This window comes from Chionomys nivalis, chromosome 3, assembly GCF_950005125.1.
Source record: "Chionomys nivalis chromosome 3, mChiNiv1.1, whole genome shotgun sequence".
Taxonomy (NCBI): Eukaryota; Metazoa; Chordata; class Mammalia; order Rodentia; family Cricetidae; genus Chionomys; species Chionomys nivalis.
Window position 1 is genome coordinate 37766410 of NC_080088.1, and position 8075 is coordinate 37774484.

An 8075-nucleotide genomic window follows, 5' to 3' on the forward strand; every position below is an offset into this window, starting at 1 on the left:
TTTTTGTAAGAAAACAGAGAGTCTTGAGATTAATGTAGAGGATTAAACATCAAACCACAAAGAGGTAATTTATAACAAAAAATATCATTAAAGAAAAGTTGAGACGTTGACCATGTGTATTATCCCAGCACTTGGGAAGATGAGGCAGGAAGACTGTAATAAGGGCAAGGCAAACCTGTGAGTTATAGGCTAGTGTGAACCATGCAGTGAGATTCTATCTTAAAACAATAATAATAATAATAATAATTAATATTTGAAATTAAAAGTTGAATTGCAGGAAAGAGAAAATGAGTTTTGTTTGAGCACTCCTACCTGAAGTTTGTAAGTACCGTGTAATTAAAATATTTTGTGATGGCAGAAAATTAAAATTTTCTTCAAGGGTGAAGATGTGATGGGTAATGCAATCATGATGCAATGGTTACTCTGCATATGCTTCTCACTCTCCATTACTTTTCTGAGCCAACAAAAACTCCAGGACTGCTTTATGCTTGTTGATATGAGAAGCAAAGGACATTTCTAGCTGTATAAAGAACTTCAAAAGGCACAAAAGAATTGAGGAACAAATACTGCTGAATTCAGAATGTCACCACAAGGCTAGCATAAGAATGGGAGGGCTCCACCCTACCTGCCCACATAAGACCCCAGGCAAAGCAAAACCAAACCATGAGCGACATGCAGAGCAGGCTCAAAGATTTTGGGAGGAAACAGTTACCTTGTGACCCCTCTGACCTAACAGAATGTGTCCTCCAATCTCCCACAGTCGTCCGCGCTGCATCTCACACAAATAAGGCCATGAAGTGATGGAGTAGCGAGACAGCACACATACTGTGACTTTTCTGGAAATGGAACGCATGTTTCCTCTGCAGTAGGCTGGCTCATTCCTTCTGTGGGACTTCCCTAATCTGGAAGGGACAGAAGAGGAGCAGGGAAGGGTGTTTCCTTTCATTTCCCTATTCTGCTGATGGCCGAGAAAATGATGTTGAGGTTTTTTTTTTTTTTATCATTTTTTTTATTCTTTTTTAATTAAAATTTCCAACTGCTCCCCGTTTCCCATTTCCCACCCCTCCTCCCACACATTGCCCCCTCCCCCCACTCCCCTCCCCCATCCCCACTCCTCTTCTCCTCCCCCCAGTCCATTCCCCCTCCCTCTCGATACTGAAGAACAGTCCAAATTCCCTGCCCTACAGGAAGACCAAGGTCCTCCCACTTCCATCCAGGCCCAGGAAGGTGAGCAACAAAACAGGCTAAGCTCCCACAAAGCCAGTTTTGAAACCATTTAGATAGCATTTCTTTGAATTTATCATGAAAACATACTTTAAAAAGAAAGCATGAAGTGCTTGTAAAAGCCAGAATACACTTTTATTTACCAACATCCTTCTACCGAAACCCAACTAAGCCGAGCCCCGCAGAATGCATGAGGTGTACCCATGGTTGAGCCAGAGGGCTTCAGTGCTGAGCAAACATGACCCCAGGAGGAGTGGTCAGGTGGTTCCACAGTTGGTGCTCTCGCTGTAATCCTAACCTCGGCGCTGAAGCATTTCAAGAGGTCACACATCTCTTCCCATCAGTACCCACCCATGGAGGTAAGCTTCCCACGCCCTGTGCGGCACACAGAAACTGTGATTTAACAGGCCAAATTTTATGAACAAAAGTTTTATTCAATAGCAAAGGTAGAAAATGTGGAACCTCAATGGGTCCTTAAGAACTGTTAGAACTTGTGAAGTAATTCTTTCCTCTGAATACACATGATGTCCTAAAACTACTTGGAAGATAATTTGTGTTAATTAATCTTAGCCGTAATGAACAACAGGAAGAGGGCTTTTAGGGCACTGATAAACTGGTGGCAGCTATGATAAAAATATTACTGTAACAGGAAGGAAGCCATTTCCAATAAGAAACATGAGCTGATAGAGATCTACATGTGATGAAAATGGTGTTTTGAGGACTTTAACATTACCATTAATCTAATAAAACTTACCAGTTTCAAAGTGTTAAATAGTAGTAAAGGCTTGTAAGAAAAACACCAGGCAGGATTTCACTATTTACTCTTTTGTTCTAAAACAACCACTCTTAAGTCTTTTCAGCCTTTTCTTTACCTTCACCTTTAAAAAGAGATTTATTTTTATGTGTATGGTTGTGTTATTTTATGTGTATGGTTGTACTGCTTGCATGCATGTAAGTGCACCGTGTACATGCATCCTTTTGCCAGTGGAGGTCAGACGAAGGTATGCCATCTCCTGTAACTGGAGCTACAGACAGTTGTGTGGGTGCTAGAGACAGATCCTGAATGTTCTAGAAGAGCAGTAAGCAAGCACTGTTACCATCCAGACATCTCTCATATCCTTAGACCCACCTTTTATATTAAGTTTAAACCCATATTTGTCTGAAGATATAATTAAAATTTTTTTTTTGGTTTCTTTGTTTATTTTTCTTTCTCTAGTATTTGAAGACTCTCCACAATGCCTACTGACCCCTGGCTGTCTATTTGAATACAAAGGGACTAAATACTGACAGATAGAAAACTCTGGAGGAGGCTAGGGGACAAAAAAGACCTAGCCACTTTTTCGTGGGGACACTAAAAAAGCTTCCAGAGTATAGCAGTTGTCTTTGGAACTGTACTTCTGCAGGAAAGAATTCATGGGTCTCCTGCCCAATGGGAGCCTAGGTTCCCCCGAGAAAGAGGACATGAAGCTGGGTTAGAGTTCACAGTTTCTGCCAACTTTTCCTGATCTCTGTCCGCCTCTGTTTTTTTTTTTTTTTCTTTTTTTAGTAAATCTTATTGACCTGCATTCATTATATGTAGTGATAGGCTTCAGAAGATGTTGGCAAGCCACTCCTGTGACCACATTCACTCCCCACCCTCAACTCTTGCTCAGTCTTCCCTTTCCTTCCTCCTCTTCTCTCCTTTCACATCCTGTATATATGATTTTATGTAATGATATAAAACCCAAGACCCACCAGTGAGAGAAAACATGAACCACCGTTTCTGAGGCTGATTTATTTCACAAACATGATGCTCTCCAGTCCCAGCCATTTTCCTCCTGCATACAGCCTGTGTCCTCCTTGTGGCTGCAAACACCATTCTGTATACACATCTTCTTAATCTGCTCATGTGATCACAGACGCCTAGGCTGGCTGGATAACTTGGCGATTTTCAGTCTTGCAACACAGAAGTACAAGCCACTTTCTGATGTTTATTTTGCCACATTAGTAAAATACATTACTTGCTACACGTGTGTTTCAGTTTAGCTTCTTCCTGTATCTATTTCATTGTTTGTGCATTTTTTCCCATGAGAGTGAAGTTACGTCATGTAGTTCTTTGGCTTTCATACTTCTATATGTCGCATTTAAGTGCTACTCATGTTTTTCCTTTATGTTCTTCGGATGTGGCTATTTTACTTAGTTCATTTTTTTAAACTTTTGTACCTGCTTGGGATAGTTACCATGTATTACTTCCCAAAGCACTGTGACCTAAGTGTGTCTCTGCTATGCATTACCTTTTGCTTTTTCTGAACAGTTCAATTGAATTATTTTAGCAGATGATGTGATATTTCTACTGAAATGCTGTAACACGTGTTACCTAGAGCTCTGTCTTATATTATATGTTCTAAATTTATAGTTTTAAAGTTCCCTAGTTTAGTTTGGCTTACATGTCCATATTATATTATGTTGTACTATGTTATATTATATTTTTATTTTCTACCTTATTTCTCTGAACTTTTAGATAGTAGCTATGAGTGCCCTCTAAACTGTCAATAATTAGTGTGAAATATTAGGAGAAATAATTGCACACAAAAGTAGAAAGTTCGAAGTGTTATCAGCAATTTTTTTTTATTCTTACTGAAGTTTCAAATACACCGTGTGGATGTACAGAAACTATACCCTGGAAATCCCTATTTGAGTGAATGACTTTCAGCATTTCTGCCAGATCGTTTATTATTCAGAAGTCAAACTATCCTTGTTCATTCTCAGAAGCACGCACACATTTTCTCATGAAGTCAGCTCCAGGAAAAGACCTATGGGAATTCTGACAAGAATCCCGTTTTGGCCATGAAACATTCTTCCAGCTGTAGTCCATGGCAGGTGCAGCGGTTCCTGACAATTGTGAGAGACAGGGAACGTGGTGGAGCCGCGTGAGAAGACAGGGACAGCAGGAAGACAGTGTGGAGCTGCTAACAGCTCCTTCAGAACGTCTTTCTAAAGAAGCACAGTTTAAGAAGCACAGGTTTCAAAGGCTCTCACATCTTGATTTATTCTGCTTCCTTCTCCTGAACATTCTTCATCTCTCTGTCCCCCTCCTCCTCTCCCTCTTCCTCCTTCTTTCTCAATTTTCAATTTTTCCTCCTCTCTATCTCCCGCTCCAAAAGCAAGAATTAGATTTCTTGAGCAAAGCTGCTCCACCTATTGGTTCTTTCAAGAATGTCATGTTTATGCACAATAAGAACCTGCAGACACCGCACATGTCAATGAAAACCACTGTGACCTAGATTTTAGTACCGAGAAAACCTTGTTATTGGACAGACTACAGCTGTTAATAACAGATGAATTTAATTCCAAGCTGAGCAAACATGTCGACAGTGAACATATGCTCCAATCTGCCTTCTCTTCCTTCACACACAGCAGCCATAAGGTCTCACCCTGCTGCAGTCACACTGCACGCGGCCTTTCAATTGCTCTCTTCCCTATTCCATTCAGACAAGCTGTTTCTTGACGTCCTCCCCTGAGAACTCCTCCCTTGATCATTTCTCTGCCCTGCTTCTCTGCCCTTCCTTTCTTATTATACTGCTCTTGGGCAGTTCATTCGCTTCCACTTCTTCAATTACCATTGTTATATAAGCTATATTTCCACTTCTAGATTGAATTTCCCTCGTGAGCTGGACATTCCCGTCTCTAAATCCTAGCAAGGGTAGCTTGCATGCATTTTAAGCTCATCGATTTTGTAAATGGCACCTAACACGTTCCAGCTATCCATTGCTGTTTAACAAACCTCACATTTAATGACATACCACAGCAACCTCTGTATTGTGCACCAAGATTCTGTGAATCACAGGGTCAGCTGCGAAAACTGCCTTTGGCTGTTAACGAGGGAGGTGGCATATGTCCCATTCCTTACTAAAGTAAGGGAAAGCAGGTCCTTGTTCAGTGTTTCTTGTGTTTATTTATTTTATGTGCACGGTTGTTTTCCCTGCATATATGCCTGGGTGAGAGTGTCAGATCACCTGGAATTGGAGGTACAGACAGTTGTGAGCTGCCATGTGGGTGCTGGGGATTGAATTCGGGTCCTCTGGAAGAGCAGCTAGTGTTCTTAATGGCTGAGTCATCTCTCCAACACTGAACTGTGTTATTTTTAAATACTCCTTCACGTTGATAGGGTAAAAGAGGGACTGCACTATACAGAATAAAAACTGTCTGGAGCACAAGCTGCTAAGTTGTATTGTGGAAGATACTATAATTAAAATAGTTCAAAGGACATTTGTTGAACCTATTGCTTTTCAAAGTTAAGCTACAACTAAACTTCAAGACTTCGGTAAGTTGGGTTGCATTCACACACATTGTACTTGTGGTTAGGAGGTTGTCCCAGATGGAACAGATCATGGAACGGGCTACCTGCCTTACCCAATTGAACAATGGAAGTGGTCTTAGTCAACAGCAATTTTTCCAGAACATGGAAAAATAGTCATGAAGACTAATTTATAAATGTGTTAACTTACTACTAAAGTGAACTTTAGTTGGAGACCTCATCAACCATTTTATAAGCAAGTTACCCAAGACAGGACAATGTGTCAACTGTCATCCTACCGCCAGCTTTGTGGGAACCTTGTTGAGAATATGGCAGGTTAAATCATGCCAAGCTTCAAGTTAAAACATGTTTCTGAAGTGTGAAAAAGACAAGAGACTGAAGGTGAAAGACACTTTGAAATACCAGTTGAATGAGTTTGATTTCCAGGCTTGAACCAGGAACTCCGCTTGGAAGATAGAATGCAGTTTGATTACCTTGTTCTGCATACCTCAGTGTGGGCATGGCTTAACACCACTGGTAGAAACTGGTCTGTGAGGTTCTCTATTGTGACTGGGATTCAGGGAACACGGGAAATTAGTCAAGCATTTGTTAACACCTAAGCCTCACTAATTCGAAGGTTCTAATTACGGTTTATTAAATTAGCACCTAACAGGTATATTTCTTTGGGAGGAACTAAATTTTAGAGTATGGACTTTCAAATACATAGCCAATATTTGTTGCAGGAACACAATTTCTAAATGGGCTTTTCTAGATGGACCCTTGGAAATCTGCTTTCACAGATTAGGATTCATCATACAATGTTAAGTTTGATGTCATAATGTTCCATGAAAACACAGGAAACAAAGAATTAACAGGGCACTCATAACTCATAATGCAAATAGGCCCCCATCTTACACACTTCATTTTTAATGAAATTTATATTGGATGACAACAGTGACGACAGTAATAACAAAAATAAGAAATGTGTTGAATGAGCAGATGAGACTGTTTTCCAGGGGAGGATTCTTAAAGATCTGAACAAGACATAGGGATGATGGACAAGTGCATGAGAGAGTCCAAGCAACAACAGCAATTTCCAGAAGGTCTTGAGGTCGTATAAGTGAAGATGCTCAGAAAACATTCTGAAGGTCAAGTGTATAAAACAAACAGAAGAGGCAAACGTGAAGCAGCAGCCAAACAATGAACTGATTTCACCATCAGGTTAATTTGATTTTCTATAGGACTTGCTTTAAATATTCAGTATGGAGGTGTCAGTGGGATCTAGGTAAAGAACTCCGAAGGACCCAGAATGATGGGAGGCAAGCAGGCTATTGGGAACTAATTCACTTCCCCCTGAATGTGGACTCATTGTAATCAGGAGAATGTGGAACAAGGGACAATTCATAATTTCAGAGGTTAAATCAGAAAACCAGTCTGCTGCTTTCATCTTGTCCCATGGCATACGTGTTCTGAGCCCCCCCCCCCCCCCCGCAGGCATCAGGACCCACTGTCTAATCGGAAGGGAACTTTGAGCCATCCTAGCCAAGCTCATAGATTGCATTTCAAACTTTCAGGTGAGTTGTGTCTTGTTCATCTAACAACAGACACATGAAAAGATGCATCCTACAGAACATTCTCTGGCTGATCTGGGCACGACAACAGCTGACCACTGTTGCTTGGCTCCCGAAGATTCACACAATGTACTTGGTCCTCTCTGCAGGGATTTCAAGGTGGTGGAAATTTGAAGCGATCTCACCTAGTGGGAGGTACTTAGGAGTTAGGTCACTGGGCACACTGCCCTGGGAAGGGATAAATGCTGATTCCTCAGAAGTTAGTTCTCATGAGAGTTTGCTATCGTAAAGGATTTCCACTGCACATGCTTGGCCTCTACTGTAGATGACCACTTCCCTTCCCTCTTCCCTGCCATGTTGTGACCCTCATGAGAGGTCAAACTAATGGGGCTGCCTGATCCTCAATTCTTCAGTATCCAAAACAATAATCTAAAGCTTTCTTTGTGAAATACCCAGCCTTTGGTATTTCAGCACAGTAACAGAAATCAGACTACTCTAAGCAAACACTGTACAGTGGTGGAAGGGTAGTTAGACACGTGTCCCTGTGTATTTACATCTCTCCTGATACACCCTTATGACCAACAACATGCCTGTGTGAGACAACAGTAGCTAAGTGTTTCTACCACATGGGTGTGTACCTTCATCTGGTAAGCACAGAATAATATCAATATGATTTTGAAGGAGCAATTCTTTGAAGAAAAATAGAATGATCTTCAAGTTTGCAATTGTTACTGGTTTTCCAGACATGGCTCCATGGTGGCTACTGAAGAATTCAAAACAGATGCACAGGATTTTAAAATTTCATCTTTGTCTTGTGTCTACCACCTACCTACAAGCCTTAAATACAACTACATTAGCCACAGATCTGTGTGATTCCTTCTTCCCTCAGTTCTGGAAATAAAACCTAGAGCTTTATGATGCTAGACAGGCTCTACTATTGAGCCATATGCTCAGCTTGACATTTTTAGCTCTTAAAAGGTAACCAGACAGGTATATTTAAATAT